A 15855-nucleotide genomic window follows, 5' to 3' on the forward strand; every position below is an offset into this window, starting at 1 on the left:
AGATGAACAACTCAGACATGCAGGTGTCACCAACAGTGGAGTAGGGCAGAACCCAGAGGAAGAAGGGCTATGGTCCAGGAGGAAGTACCGAACCTGGAGGAGGAAGGTTGAAGGTTAAGGGCAGTAGAACTAGCTTCCCAGGGAGCATTAACCAAATGGGACATCCCTAAGAGATAAATCACATGTGCGGATCTATCCTTTCTGCTGTGTGCAGTGTATGACACAATCCCAACTGCAACATGGCACATATCCTATCAGAGTGTAATGATATGGTGCTTGTGTCATCCTGGAGCAGGAAAGATGTAAGAAACACCAATCACATGGGAGAAAAACATCAACAAACAGCCTGCTACAAATGGCCCGTTATTGGGACATTCAGGTAGACCTAGTACGAAGACTGCAGTTCCCCCAGGTTGTTTAGACTTCCCTGAGACCTGATGTGGTACTGTTGTCTGAAGAGACAAAGAAGATAATTCTCATATAACTTACAGTCCCAGGGGAGGAAGGGTGCGGTGACGGAAGAGTGTGAAATACTAAGACATTTTGGATGACTGTAGGGGAAAAGGATGGCAGGCATGGATATTCCAAGTGAAGGTCAGCTGCAGAGGATACCCTTCCCGGTTGTTATGGAGAATGCTCACAACCTTGGGAATAACAATGAAGGAAAGTTCAGAGAGCCTCTTGCTGGTTATGGGGCAGGAGATGGAAGGAGATGGGCAGGGATTTGGCCACCACTGCCAACCCCCAAGCGAGAGGGTTGAGGGTTGAAAATACCCAAATACACCGTCTGACGTTGTCAAGTCCGCCTGGCCAAAGCTCTGTTCACCTAAGGTGAATGAATAGGAAGCATCTCCGGATGTAATCGCAAACATGTCCTTACTATAAAAACTAACCTAGAATGCAGAGACAGTGAGTGACCTTGTTTTTGTGTTTGTGTTTTTAACATGTGTTTGGGTTACCTATGGTGGTTTTGTAAGGCTCTGTGTTAAATTTTTCACATGATGCTGAGGACTTTCAGACCTCTGGTACCAAAAAGTTTCTCCGTTTGTGAATATGATGTAATTAAGGGCATGTGGCCTATTTTCACAAGTGTGCTAATCAGAAACAAGACAGAAACAAAATATAATGGAATGTTAAATATTGACGATAATAAATTTGAAAAAAAAAGGTATCAGAGAATTGTTGTCTATCATAACACCCAAACAAGACACATAATAACAGAGACCCGTGTGACACACATGAAGTAGAATGCAATTACACAAACACACACATACACAATGCATGTGCGTTAACGACAGTAATCTAGTGTGGCCAGGCTGTGCTCATCTTTGGTCACACTGCCTGTCGGCATTTCATCCTCGGCTTTGAGGAGCCTCCCACCACGGTTATCACTCACAGGCAGGGCACACACACACCAACACACCCACACATACACAGGAAATGAAAACGTACACTAAGTTGTGCATATGCAAATTAAAAAAAAAGAAGCTTAAATTACTTTCCGAGAGTCTGAAGCATGTTGTGTTCTAAAGACTTTGCCCGTGTTGTCAGTGAGTGGTCACGGGCACTTACATGAAGGATGCTGTATGTCTTCAGTGCAATATGCACACACAATTCAAATCCATTTTCACATCACTTTACTGCCTCTGTTGTGAAATAAAAACTTGTTACAACAGCTACTTGTTTACACACACAAAGAAACACTCACCACAAATACAAATGAAAGACTCACTTTGTTTTTGTTTTTCAGTCCTCTGAGGTCGCTGCGTAATATTTCAGTAATTTAGATTGGATGTGCCCGACACTAATTGGTAATTCATATGTTAGCTGTGACTGCTCAGATTCACATTTGTATGTGTGCATCTGTCCAGTGCAGTGATGTGTGTGATGAGTTTTGTATTAATTGGATGTAACACATTTTTCTATTGCTCCTGTGAGTTAAAATTCCTGGTTTTGGTTCAGTTGTAAAGAAAATGAAGACTGAATTATTCAATTATCTCACACAAAATATCTAAATTCTAAATTAATACCAAAATGAAATTTGGATAAGAAGGAAATGTGGCTTTTTACCACACGTTCCTATTTCTGAATAAACGAGGCAGTCTTTTATTTCTTGGAATTGTTTACATTATTTCCCCACAGTAACCAAGGAATTTTACAATGCTTTTTTTACAATTGATTTGCTTTTGTTGAATTATTATAGCGAAAGATAATCTGTATAAAAGGTTGTTTTATAGAACACTGAAATAAGAAGACTTCAAAGTAAAAACAATGTAATGTAATGTCTAACTAAATTTTTACTTTCATAAAAAATTGTTTATTTATAACCCTTACTGCTGTCCAGTTCTAACTGTAAAAAAGTGATTTTTTTTTTAAAAAGAAAAAAAAAATTTAATGAAAAAATTAATTGAAAAAATAAATTAGAATTTGAAAACATCTTCAAAAAGGAATGTATTGTTGAATTAATAAATTTGTGAATAAATTAATTAAAAATTAATGAATGACATATTAAGACGTTTCACCTGTCATCTGAGAGGCTTCCTCTGTTCTATCTGGTCAGTGAGGAGCTCCAGACTCTAAGCTCATAAGAGGTCATTCATGCCCTGTAAGTCATTGGGTCCTCTTGTGTTTTACCTTAATATTTAGCGATCCTGAACTTCTCTATTGATATGGTTCTGCTTTTTAGTGTCTATGTATCTAAATCTGCGATATGGTATAAATGTTGGCCAAAATGTGTCAGACGGAAGAATCCATGTCAAATCCATGCTTCTGGACAAATAAAAACTTTGTAGCTAGAATAGGTGGTGGAAAGGCAGAGGCCCTTCGGTGCACATATCTGTTAAGGTGTGAAGTTCGTCTTGCTGCAGTCATTCCCTGATAGTCTCTACAGTCTCACATGTGGAATTAGAGGTGATATGAAATCATATAGTCAGATTTCAGAACTTGTCAACCAAATCTGTGCAATTTGTAAATTTGTTTGATTGCTATTTACAAGTGGCGTCACTTTCATGTCACGAACAAGGGAGAGACTAAGCAACTGTTCTATAAGCAAATGACTGCATAGTTCCTCAGGCCGAGGTCCATACACATTTCAAGGATAAGGGTGGTGAAAGAAAGTGATGGACATATTCTAGTCAGGAAATACATTTCTGATTGGTAGAGGAGCAAAAGGATCCATCTATAAAACTAAAAACAGTATCTTCACAACCATTCTCACTTATGATGCCAAAACACTTCTCGTTTGCCTGGTGGGTAAGCAGCTCCAGGGGTCAGCTGTATACATTTTGCAAATCCACAAAAAACATGCATACACCTTTTCCTCCACACAACCTGGTATTAATAGAGATTATCTGGTAAGTGCGCATATTAAACATTTTTTCAGGTGTTCTAAATACTTCTGATTTTGTTTCTTCTCAGTAACTTGAGAAGGCTTCCAAAGGCTGTTTTGAAAAAACATATTAACATATTAAGATTCATGCATACATCTTTGTTTCCCTACTGATCATTTCATCAATTTCGGAATATACTGCAGGATAATGGCAGCAAGTCACAATAGCTTAGATCAGATTGTGTATTTGTTGAGATTCTCCACAGATTTTTCTTTTTACATTGATATTTGAGAAATTTTCCACACTGGTTTAGAAGTTGTACCATTTGAGCGATTTATTTACTGATGCTTCTGACACTTTTACATTTTTTGAGTCACCATGCTAATGGAACAATTGTTTACAATTGGGAGTTGACTGACCTTTTTAAAACCCAACAAATGTTTGGAAAAAGACCCCAAATCCAAGATGAGGGGGAGAGGAAACGCTGTGGACATTGGGCAAGGCCAAGGTGATGAAGACTAAGGTGGAGGAAGTTTAAACCATCTCTTTCCTCAATTATCATGGTGAATGTGAGATCGTCAGTAAATACAATGGAAGAGGTTGGATCACTCACAGAGACACAGGAGGAATATTGAGAATTTAGTATTATGTCTTTCACATGTGTTGGATTTATTCTATGTTAATGTAAAAGATGCATACAGCCCCTCTGCCTGTTCTCTGTTAGAGAAATTAGATCATAATCTTGTACTCCTAACCCTTGATTATACACCCATCATTCAGTGGCAACATGTTTCTGATGTGTCTCAGGAAACTTAAAAGGGTGATACTATTACTAACAAAAATATTATTGTTATTATTGTTGTTAATATTATTAAATTGTTATTAATCAAATAATAAACTAATACTACTTTAAAGCCATATCCTGGAATGCACTCTATGAATCACATGGAGATGGCATCATTGCCATGACTAAGTGAATGTGACAGTGTGGAGACTGTGGTCTGTAAAAGGGCAGACATGTGCTTCACAAATAAGCCCTGGATCACCTAAAAACAAACAGCTGACCATTAAGACAAAAAAACATGGAAGGAGACATGGAGTTATTGAGAAGTGTACAAAAACATTTTTAAAAAGATAAGAGAGAGCAAGGAGGAGTACAGACAAAAAAAGCTGGAAAACAAAGTCAAGAAGAACAGTGAGTTATGTGTAGTCGGGGATAAAATCATCACGGGCTTCAAGGAGAATCAGACCGATTTATAGTCTGGACAACAGCTATGAACAGGACATGATTTTTGAATGGGTTGTATTTATAACAGTGCTCAAGATTCTTCTCCCCTATCTCCAACTACACAAGCCTCACACCCTCCCTGGAATTTACAGCCTCCCTGTCACAGCTCTATAACATCACCCTGCACCCTCGTTCAAGATATTAGTACAACCTCCATAACATCTCCCACATCAGGATGCATAGACCTCCTCTGAATCTCCCTCTGGCCTGTCTGTTCCCAGCAGTCAGGTGAAGAGGCTCCAGGATCCCTGAAGGCCTGTCCGGAACAACTATATGGAACTTTACTGCACCTCCTCCACCCTTTGTCAGGAGAAGGTTCCAGTGCTTTTGAAGACATCCTGGCTTTTTCTGGTACATGGCTATAGTACCAGAAAAGTACCTGGTTATAGATCAGTTACCCTCACATCACACATCATGTGAGAACTAGAGATACTGTTATTGGCTTTAAAAAGTAAGTTATTCAACACCTTTCAAGACCCCCAATTATTTTCTTATTATCCTGGGGTACGTGTTGAAGATGCCATCATCCACCCGCCTCAGTGAGCCCCCTTCTCATCTGGATGAAGCAGGTACAACTATGAGGATTTAAAAAAAAAAATTCACCAGTGCTTTTGATAGAATGCAGCCTGCACTATTATGTGAGAAGTTTCAGCAAATACAGGTAAAACTTGGCATATTGATTGCTTGACAAACAGACTTACTTTTTTAAGACTAAAAGGTTGTGTACCTGAGAAGTTGGTCAGCAATACAGGAGTGCTACAGGGAGCTGTACTCTCACCCCTGACCTGAACACAGCATCTCACTTCTTCAGCAGAGCCGGGGCCTCCTTGGTCATCTATGTTTCCTGTTTGGGAAGACTCGGATTAATTTTTTGGTAATTATATTTTCATATTTTTATGTTTTTGCTCTCTGTGACCCACATGGAGATGATAGTGCTGCGATGGAGTGAGTGTGACATGCCATGTCAACATCTATGTGGAAATTTTTGTCCCTGAAAGGGCAGTAAGGTGCATCCCCAATAATGAGCCCTGGATCACCTGAAAAACCTGAAAACCATATAGGAAAAAGCCTTCAGAGATGGAGATGGGGGGTTATTCAGGAGTGTACTGAAACAGTTTTTAGAAAAGATAAGAGAAAGCAAGGTGTAAAGAAAAAAGCTGTTGTGTGTTGTGTGCTGTAACAGAGATGGACAAGAGGCTGAGTTCAGGGAACTGATAGAGCTGTTCATGCCATGGTGGGGAAACACTCATATAATTTTGAATATAAATCATCCAAGGAGATGATTTTGGATTTTAGGATGGCTGGAATAAGCCAAACATTTTTCTGTCCTGGGAGAAGAAGTATAAGTGGTAGAGAACCACAAAATAATTGGGTGTTCACCTGGATAACACACTGAACTGGAAATGCAACACTGAGGCTATTACAAGAAGGGATAAAGCAGGATCTGGTCTTTCACTTCAGATCTTTCAGTTTTTGCAGGAAGTTGTTGTATATTCTCTAGAAGATTTTTTTTGGAGCTGCAGCATTAGAGCCAGTGACTCAGAACAGAGTCTTGGTCCTGATTGATGGTTAAAAGCTTAACTGATAAAAAGAATACTGAAGACGTTGTAATGGCCAACAACTCTGCACACTCACATCATCGATCAACTAAGTGTGTTCAGTCAGAGGCTTCTTCAGCCGTCCTGCAACAGAGAGCGTAACATGAAGTTTTCAGTGATTTTTTAAAATTTTTTATTTATTTTATTTTTGTAAATTTAAAAAAAATAGCATATTATTATTATCTGCTGACACGACTATTTGCTGTGCTCAGACTGAGTTTATCTGTTGCAGATTAAACAAAAGTTGCAGGTCTTCCCATCTTAGTGCTGATGTTCTCCTTGTATAAGCCGATTTGTGTTTTTTGTTTTCTAATCGGACCATTTTATCTCTGCAGGACACTTTGCTTTTGGTTTCGGGAGTTGATCACCTCTCTTACTTTTATCATTCAGCAGTTTTTGCTCTGGTATTGATTCCAGAACTTAAAGCACAGATTTATTTTACAAACTGATCTAATTGAGTGGCTCACTATTACATTCAGAAAAACTGTGCTACTTCTTTATTGTTTCTTTTTAATTTTATATCTATCAATTTGTGTTGGAATCTATGTTTTTATATGCAACTGATTAAGGAGTGGAAGTATGGTTTTGTACGTGTGTATGAAAGAATGTGCATGCACATTTTTGCCTTTGGACATTCATAGTCCTGTTTTTTTTTTCTGGCCCCAGATGATAGTCAGTGCTGAATAAACATTTTGGAGGAGAGAATGAATGTCTTTAAAAACCAGTTGCCTTCTATTTTAGCATTCACAGTTTTGAGTTAGTGAGGGGATAAATGACTCAGGAGATTAACAAAATGAATGACTGAGCAAATCAACATAAATTTAAAGGTATATTATAGTGAATAATTTGATCAGTTAATAAGTAAGCTATATCATAAAATAATTATATAATTAATGAATGGGCAAGGAAATTAGTGAGTTAATGGAAAAATCAAGGCCTGTATAATTAAGTAAATTGGTAAGTAAGTAAGTGATTCAACAAGTGTGAAGGTATGCTGTTCACTGACAGTTTGACTTAATGTTTTTGTGAGATAAATATATTTAAATCAAAGGATGAATGAATCAGAAAATATGATGTGACCTATATGGTGACCTGTGTGCTGCTGTTCATTTGCAGTCTGGTAGTAATGTTTGTGTAGGATGAATCCATTAGACAAGAAGAGAAACAATCACCTCATAAATCTAGCTGACTCTTTGACTGAAAGGTGATAGGTGCCAATAATATAACTCATTCAACCTTTCATTGTTTCACCATATTCTCGTCTCGTGTCCTCCCTGCTTCATTCCACCCAACTACTTTCCTACACACAGCTCTTTCTGTACCATATCCTGATTTTTTTCATTTTTTTTTTCAATATATTATTTTACTACTTACTTTAAAAAAAATGTTTTCCCCCTTTTTGTTGTTCCATTCTCTTACTCCCTCTTTCTTTCCTTTGCATTCTTTCTCTCACTGTGTCTCATAACCCATTCTGTTTGTTTTGTCCAGTTTCTGCTTTTCATATTTTTCTTTTCTCTAATCATTGTTTTTTTTTTACTTCATTTCTCATTATCTATCATGCTCTTTTAATTTCTCCCTCTCTCTTCAACCTTATTTTTTGCAGGATTCCTTAATCTTCTCCTTAGTCTTTTCTCTTCTTCTGTCCATCTCACCAAAAGGTCTTAGATTACATCCCCTTTTCTTCTCTTACCCTCCCTATCAAGTACGGTAAATCAGAGACAGTGGTCGTCATTTCTGCGGTCACCAGAGTGGGATCTGAAAGTAGGACAGAAAATCTGTCTACTTTAACCTGAGTGAAAAATACTGTGTGCATTTTGTCAGGATATGGCTTTATGTCACTATTGTCAGATGTTTTTTTTGTTTTTTTTCAACATGTGTTGAGGTGAGTAGCAAAACAAAAACCCAGATGAGTGGGAAGTAAGAAAGTAGCTGGAAAAAGATTTTGAGTCCACAAAAAAAGCAAAAAAAAAAGAGAAAATAATCAATCCACAACTGAAACAGAACAGCACAGGAACAAAACAAGCATTGATCTGTAAAAGAACAAAGAAAAATGGAAAACAGGACTAAACCTTCCCTGTTTTAGGTCAGTTAGGATTACCAAAATCATTTATTTTTGCTAAATACTTAAATAATGAGAGCATTTTTCATAATTTTTTTCTTCTTCAAAGACTGCACAAAAAAAGCAAAAGACCATATGAAGATGATGTCAGAAGCTGGTAAGAGAGTGTAATTAACCAAACTGAAACAAGTCCTATGACAACTCAGCAAGGGAGAAGACATTACTCCAAAACAACTTTAAAAAGCCAGATTAAAGTTTCGAAATGCACACAGGGACAAAGACCTTCATTTTTGAAGACGTCCTGTGGTCTGATGAAACTAAAGCTGAACTGTTTGGCCATTATGACCATCGTTACATTTGGAGGAAAAAGGGGTAAGCTTGCAAGCCTGAGAACACCATCCCAACTGTGAAGTATGGGGGGTGGCAGCATCTTGTTGTGGGGGTGTTTTGCTACAGGAAGGGACTGGTGCACTTCACAAACTAGATGGCATAATGAGGAAAGAACATTATGTGGAAATACTGAAGCAACATATCAAGACATCAGCCACAAATGGGTCTTCCAAATGGACAATGACCCCAAGCATACTGCCAAACTAGTTACAAGGTGGCTTAAGGACAACAAAGTCAATGTTTTGGAGTGGTCATCACAAAGCCCTGATCTTAATCCCGTAGAAAATTTGTGGGCAGAGCTGAAAAGGCGTGAGCAAGCAAGATGGCCTACAAACCTGACTCAGTTACACCAGTTCTGTCAGAAGGAATGGGACAAAATTCCAACAAACTATTGTGAGATACCCAAAATGTTTGACCCAAGTCATACAGTTTAAAGGCATTGCTACCAAATAATAAGAAAATGTATGTAGACTTGTGACTTTGAAGAAAATTATAAAAGATTCTCTCTTATTTTTTTAGCATTTAGCAAATAGAAATACTTTTGGTAGACAGAGACATTAAATTACATGTAATTTTATACAGCATATATAAACTTCTGCTTTCAATTGTATATACAGACGGAGGAAATGACTAACAGAAAAATGGTGAGTGTCAATTAGTAACTTGTATTGATTTTAAGGAAGGGCAGTGTTATGTAAGTTTTCAATCGCTTCCTACCTAATTCCTCTGATGAGCAATGAAATAGAGAACTTTACTTTTTCTGGCGGCCGGCTAAGTCTTTATTCTTCGTTGCAAGGAAAAAGATCAGTCCACACCATTCAGCGGCAATGGTATGAAAAGATACAAACAAAAGGAACCCAGAGCCTTTATACCTGAGGATAATTAAGAAACAAGAGGTTAAAACAATGATCTTGTCTGAGTGTTAATTAAGAGGTAAATAGTTTAAAACCATTAGCGTGTCTGGGTGATACAAATGGTTAATGTGGATTAGAGAGTTTGTTAGTCCTGAGACATAAAATTTACCATCACAGCAGGAAGCAAAAACAGCTGTTAGCAACTTTTAACAAGCTGCAAAATAATACAAGAAGTTAAACTAACCAAGGTGAAGAAGTAAAAATAATTTCACATAAGACATAAAGATGGATAGAATGCAGAAAGTGGAAATAAGACAAATGCTAACTAATCATTGTACAAAAATCTAAATCAATGAATAAAAGTAAACCAATACTAATCTGACAAAATGAGATAGTCATAAGAAAACATACCATCGGACCTTAAATCATAAGGGTAGTATTCAAAACAAAGGTATATGAAAGGTAATCGGAAACAAAACCTAAAAAGAGTTAACAACGGCTAGGATAAAGACTTACAACATTTTGAAACTGATTCAATTTAAGTTAAGTTAAGTTAAGTTTAAGTTTAAGTTATTTAAGTGCAGTTATGCACCACTGAACAATACCAGTAAAAGGGGCTCCATGACAGAGGATGCTATTGTAGCCTTGTCTTACAGCGTCGTTGTTCAAGTTCTACTGGTTATCAAAAGTTAGGAGACATGAGTCTGCACATCTTTTTAATGTTAAATATAATTAAGTTATATCCTTAATACTGCAACAAATAAATGTTGTGTTATGTGAAGCAGTGTAGAACCTTTCGATCATACCTAAGTTTTATATGTATATACATACAGTATGCAGCGCTTTTCACGCTTTTCCTCTACAACCGCACACTGACAATCACATCAGGGCCAATCGGCACGTTTAAGCTATTGGGCCACTGTGGTCTAGGGCTATCTTCGAGTCACTCAGTGGGTTTACATGATGAGATTAACTTGATTATAGCTATAGATGGGTTATGCTCCTTATCTGTGTAAGGGTAATTATCCTTTGTTACATGGCGGTGAATGAATTGAATCACTGGCACAAAGCATGCAATACCGCAGTACGATAGGTAGCGCTGTACCCATTTCAACTATCGCTAATAGAGCCACTTCCTGTTGACATCTTCACCAACAACAACAACAAAACTAAGACATTCGAGAAAGATGGCGAACGAAGAGCAAGATTAAGCTACATCCCTCTACATTTGTGATGAGCATGGTTATGGCACAAACGCGATGGACGACGGCGCATTCTCCATCACGTTGTTTGTTTCTTTATGACGGCAGTGACAACAACAGTAATATCGTGTCCTTCGACTTCCGGGTGACGATCACGGGAAAAAATCTCGAGCATGCGCAGAACGGTCGATCCAATCCACTGTAGTCTCCAGGCACGTTAAGTGGGCAATCGGATCGAGTTCTCCCGGGGTCTTAATTCGAGTAACCTGATCCGATTAAATTTCTTGTCGGATTAAGATGTTACATGAGCTGAATAACTCAATCTTATTGTAAATTAGCCATTAATCCGATCCGATTGCCCGCATGTAACCGCACTGACTGTCTCCATGTACTCCGGGGTTTGAAATTCTGAGCTAAAAACCTCTTTGCGTCTAAATTGTGGAGCTTCTGGCCCTGGTGTATTGACCTGACAGGTTAATGTAATTGCTCGTCACAGCAAACAAGATTTTAGTTCCATTGTGTACATACAACACTTGCAAGTTTGATCGTGTGTAAAGTAGCAGTATGGTAAACACTTGATGACTACCTCAGTATCATGGAGCCTATAATCCAAATCCACAGCTGAAACGGCACCAGTCTTGATGAAAATGGGAGAGTTTTAGCCCTGTAAGACCCAGATGTAACACCTGGTTAAATAATAAAATCAGTTGTTAATATAAAGTAAATAAAATTTAAACTTAGATGCGGACCAGTTATTCAGAAGATTAGATTCACTCGGGAGAAATTAGTTAAAAAAAAACTAAACAAAAAAAAAAGATCACTGTTGTGTTATATAAAAAAAAAAACGTAATTTATTTCGATATGAATTGATTCTCTTCAACAATAATAACACATAGGACAAAATCAAAAATATACAAACTATTCCCTCTTTTCCCTTACAAATCCACCTGTCAGGTAAGTATCTAATTCGGTATTTTTAATCCTATTTTATTGTGTATCTTACTGACAGGTGGTTTCCTTAACTTATCCCTCGCTTTCTATCAAAACAATAAACAAATAAATAAGATGATTTCAAAAGTAACAGTAGGCTATCGCAATGTATCACAAACAAACAAAATAAACTTCTCTGACAGTCCAGGTTCAGTGGGGTTTGGCTCGCCACTTCAGCTCAGACTGTAATGTCTGATCAGCTGAACTGAAGAATTAGAATGTTGTCCATAAGGAAGGAGGAGATGATGATGAAAGGGGGTGGGGGGTGATGATGAGGAGGGTCACGATCAGCACACACACACACACACACACACAAGCTCTTGGCCTTGGAAGCACAAGCCAGGAAAATTATAGATCTTAAACACACCTTCTAAATTATGCTATGTTATCATTTGATTATATAATTATTGATATTATTAATATAGAGTAAAAACAAAACAAAACACACCTATCTATAATTACAAACTGGCAACAATGCTAATGCTGTAGCCATTAACATCTCTGACTCCATCTGTCTGGGTCTCTTAAGGAGCAGCTCTGAGAGTGAGGGCACTTTGGTCTACACAGCCTTTTATATCAGGGATCTTATGTTATGGTTACATTAGAAATATATAAATGTATTTATTTAGTAAATTAATTATTATTTATTCATTTAAATCATGTAACCTAAATATAAATCATTAATGTAAATAAAATTATTTATTTATTTCATATGTCCAGTAACCAGAGGTTACACAGCTATAGAAAAAAAAATGAGCAAACACTTTTTTTTTTATCTCTCAGATATTGTTTTAGGAGGCCTCTGATTTTGAAATGAAAGAGTTTTCAGATTATTTACATTTTAGTAAATTTCTAGGGAAATGAAAATTTGCAACATTGAGCATAGTTGATAGCAGAACTTTCTGGGGTACCACCTGCAGAAATTTCTCCCTGAATGAATTCAGCCATGGTCTGAGTTTCTAGAGTTTGTCCTTCTTTTCCATCGCTGACACAGTCAAGTTGTTTATCATACTAAAAGGAACATATGCATCCCCCATGAGTTCAAGGCCAGATGACTGGACCCATAAACACTTCGTCTATCCAATAGCAGACAAACAATAGGACCATTAACTATGTAAATGTGGTCTTGAGAAAAAAAAAACATTTGGAGGCCTTTTTTAAAAAAACATTTTTTTTAATTTTTAAAAGTGATGTTGTCAACTGTGGGTCTTACAGGATTAGAGCTGTATATTTGAGACTGAAAACTTCATATTGCTGTTGTGCTCTGATTTGATGAGTGCAGCATCAAGTACGGTAATGTTTCACTCCTGACAGTGGAGTGACAGTAATCAGAAGTTGTCAGTCCCAGATGCAGTGGAACATGTGCCTGTCTTCTTCCAGAGTATAATTTGTTTTCAATGGGTGAGATTTCATGTTTGAATACTGGAGATATCATTGAATGAAAGTTAATGAAATTAAATTCAATTAAGTTTTTTCTATATAGTTCCAAATCACAGCAAATTTAATCTCACTTTGAAAATACAGTTCAGTTCAAGCCATTCAGTTACGATCTAATTAAGTCAAATGTATTAAAATCCAAATTAGTCTAATTGATATAATGCCAATTTAAAAATAGTTGCCTTGTTGAGGAAACCAGTGAATCACATAAAATATTTTCTTCCATTTAATTCTCTGTCTTGAGCATGAGGAGACAGTGGAGAGAAACATATCCCTTTTAAAAGAGATTTGACCAGTTGAGATAACAGCAAACGCCGTCTAATTGCCTTTGTCCTTTATTATCAGACGACTACTATAGTGTACAATACAGTGTGTTGCAACCATCTGGCTGGAGTATGATTACTCCACATGCTCATCACAGTCCCCATCATTCAGTGTAGTGGCAGCTGGTCCAAACTGCTCATACATGTTAGTGCCCTATTATACTCTCTGGAGAAGATTAACTAGCAGACTTTCTTCCAGGTTTTCCAGGTTACATCTAAACTACCTAACGTTAGTAGTCTCATGACTTTTTGAATTAATCTAATGATTTTTTTTTAAATGTCAGGTTTTCTTTTATATATGATAGTGAGTTTTTCCACAATGCAGATTTAGTTCACTTGACTCCTGCTACATTTTATGATGTACAGTGTTGACTGGAATTATGACATGGTAGGCAGAAATAATAGATTTGTAGAATTCAAAATTTTCTCAGGTGACTAGATGTCACAATAGCTCTCCATTATGCTCTTATTCACTTTGCTAGTACTGCATGACAGAAAGTAAACCTTGCACTTCACTCTCTAACCATTCCACTGTCGAGCGCACCCCACTGTGGCTCTGCATCGCTCCTTCCTCTCAGATAAGTCTGTTTTCTCATAGTCAACCCCCCGAGAGATCCTGTTTTACAAAGCATTTAGTTAACATTAGTGTGAGAACAAGCCAAAAACTGAGGAGAGGAAGGGAGGGGGAGGTGGAAAAATGACAAACGACAAGAGAAAACAATCTGTGCAAGTGTTGTATCTGCTTCATCTGTCTGAGTCAGTAAAGGGCCGCTCTGCTCCCTGCATAATGAGAAAAGCCGCCTCAGGGAAAGGGAGCAGTACTTGCTTCCTTTCCTTTCCTTTCCTTTGTTTCTTTTCTTTTCTTTTCTGTTTCTTTTTTTTAATTTTTTTATTAAGAATCACTTGCAGTAGAAGACAAGAAATAAGGGGGAGGGTGTGGGAGCAGAAATTGGAAAGATGCTGGAAGACTTGAAAGTTGGAAGAGTTTAATTTTACTATAAGACATACTTATCAATCCAATCTTTTTCACACCCTGTTTATCATCTCCAGGACTCTAGCCTATCACAGGGCTTAGAGAGACATATATACGTATATGATAGATTTCAAATCTCATGATTATGAGTTGATTGTTTATTTATTTATTTTTCTTGATCTTTGTTGTTTGATTCATAGTTTACTCTCTCCCCTTTGATAAAACATCAAGTTGTGTTTGCAAACCTGCTTGGGGATGTATGTGTATGTGGTTTTCTGGGTAACTGCTTGTATTTGTGTTTATCAGGAGGAGTGTGTTTGGCTTGTTTTGTGCATTTGAGCCGCTTCAGAGAGCATTTCTTAGTGTGTGGTCGTCTTGACTACCATGTATGTGTAGTGTTTGTTTGTGTGTGAATGTCATCGTGGAAATGCTTTGGGCCTGACAGAGCTGTGGAAATGCTTTGGGCTTGACAGAGCTGTCAAAATGTTGGCGGTGACAAGAGAATTCCAAACAATTTCACTGCTAATGTTGAGAAACATGTTGGCGATCCCTGCCGAGACCGAAAACCAGCGAATAAATAAATAATAAACATATACACACACATGCGCACATACACACACCTTAACAAAACGGTTGACAGTAATTTGTGTATTTGAGAAATTGCCCCCTGTTTCAGGAGCATAAATATTTGATGTGATGCCGTGTCGAAGAGGACGAGGTGAGAATGGGAGGAGTGAGGTGGACAGGGGAGGGAGTAACAGATTCTCTGAAAGGAAAATATAAAATGGCAAAGAAGTAAATGAAGGGGAGGAAGAGTTGGGGCAAATAGTGGTAAAAGAGGATGAGGAAACAACAAAAAGAAATGCAAAGACAATGTAGGCAAGTGGGAGAGAGTTTGAAATGATGGGAGATGGGAGAATTGAAATGATTGGAAAAATGAAAAGGAGGTAGAATTAAAAGGAGTAAGAGGAGAGTGAAATGTTCCTTTTTAATGATGTCACACCTGTTGGAGGAAATCATATATATGCCTGCATTGCCAAATAACACACCAGACTACACTACACTGGCAACAGAAACTAACATTGCTAATGTTTACACTTCTTAATCACAATAATTTTGTTTTATAAACCTAATTAAAAGAACAGAAAACATCAAATGCTCAAAGTAAGAAATTTGATCATTTTGTAAAACAATGTTAACTTAATGTTGAGCTTTGGCCCAAAGAAGACAGTAGCATCTCTGTGTCTACAGAAGTGTCCATGCAGTGATATCCATGTGAGAAAGATGCCTGTTTTTGATGCAGTGTCCGTAAGGGCCCAAAGACTACTACTGACGCTAGAGTAGTAATCTTTGCAAGAGACGCTGCTGTAATCCCTTGTGCAAAAGAGACATCTTCAAATTCTCTGAATCTT

The 15855-nt window shown here is 37.5% G+C and overlaps 1 protein-coding gene across 1 annotated transcript in view; it reads left to right on the forward strand.

The window, feature by feature from the left end:
- The window catches only part of akap6 (A kinase (PRKA) anchor protein 6), a 281773-nt gene that overhangs the window by 149292 nt on the left and 116626 nt on the right, over window positions 1–15855 (forward strand). The window lies entirely within an intron of this gene.

This window comes from Leuresthes tenuis, unplaced genomic scaffold (assembly GCF_036924035.1).
Source record: "Leuresthes tenuis unplaced genomic scaffold, fLeuTen1.0.hap1 SCAF_15, whole genome shotgun sequence".
Taxonomy (NCBI): Eukaryota; Metazoa; Chordata; class Actinopteri; order Atheriniformes; family Atherinopsidae; genus Leuresthes; species Leuresthes tenuis.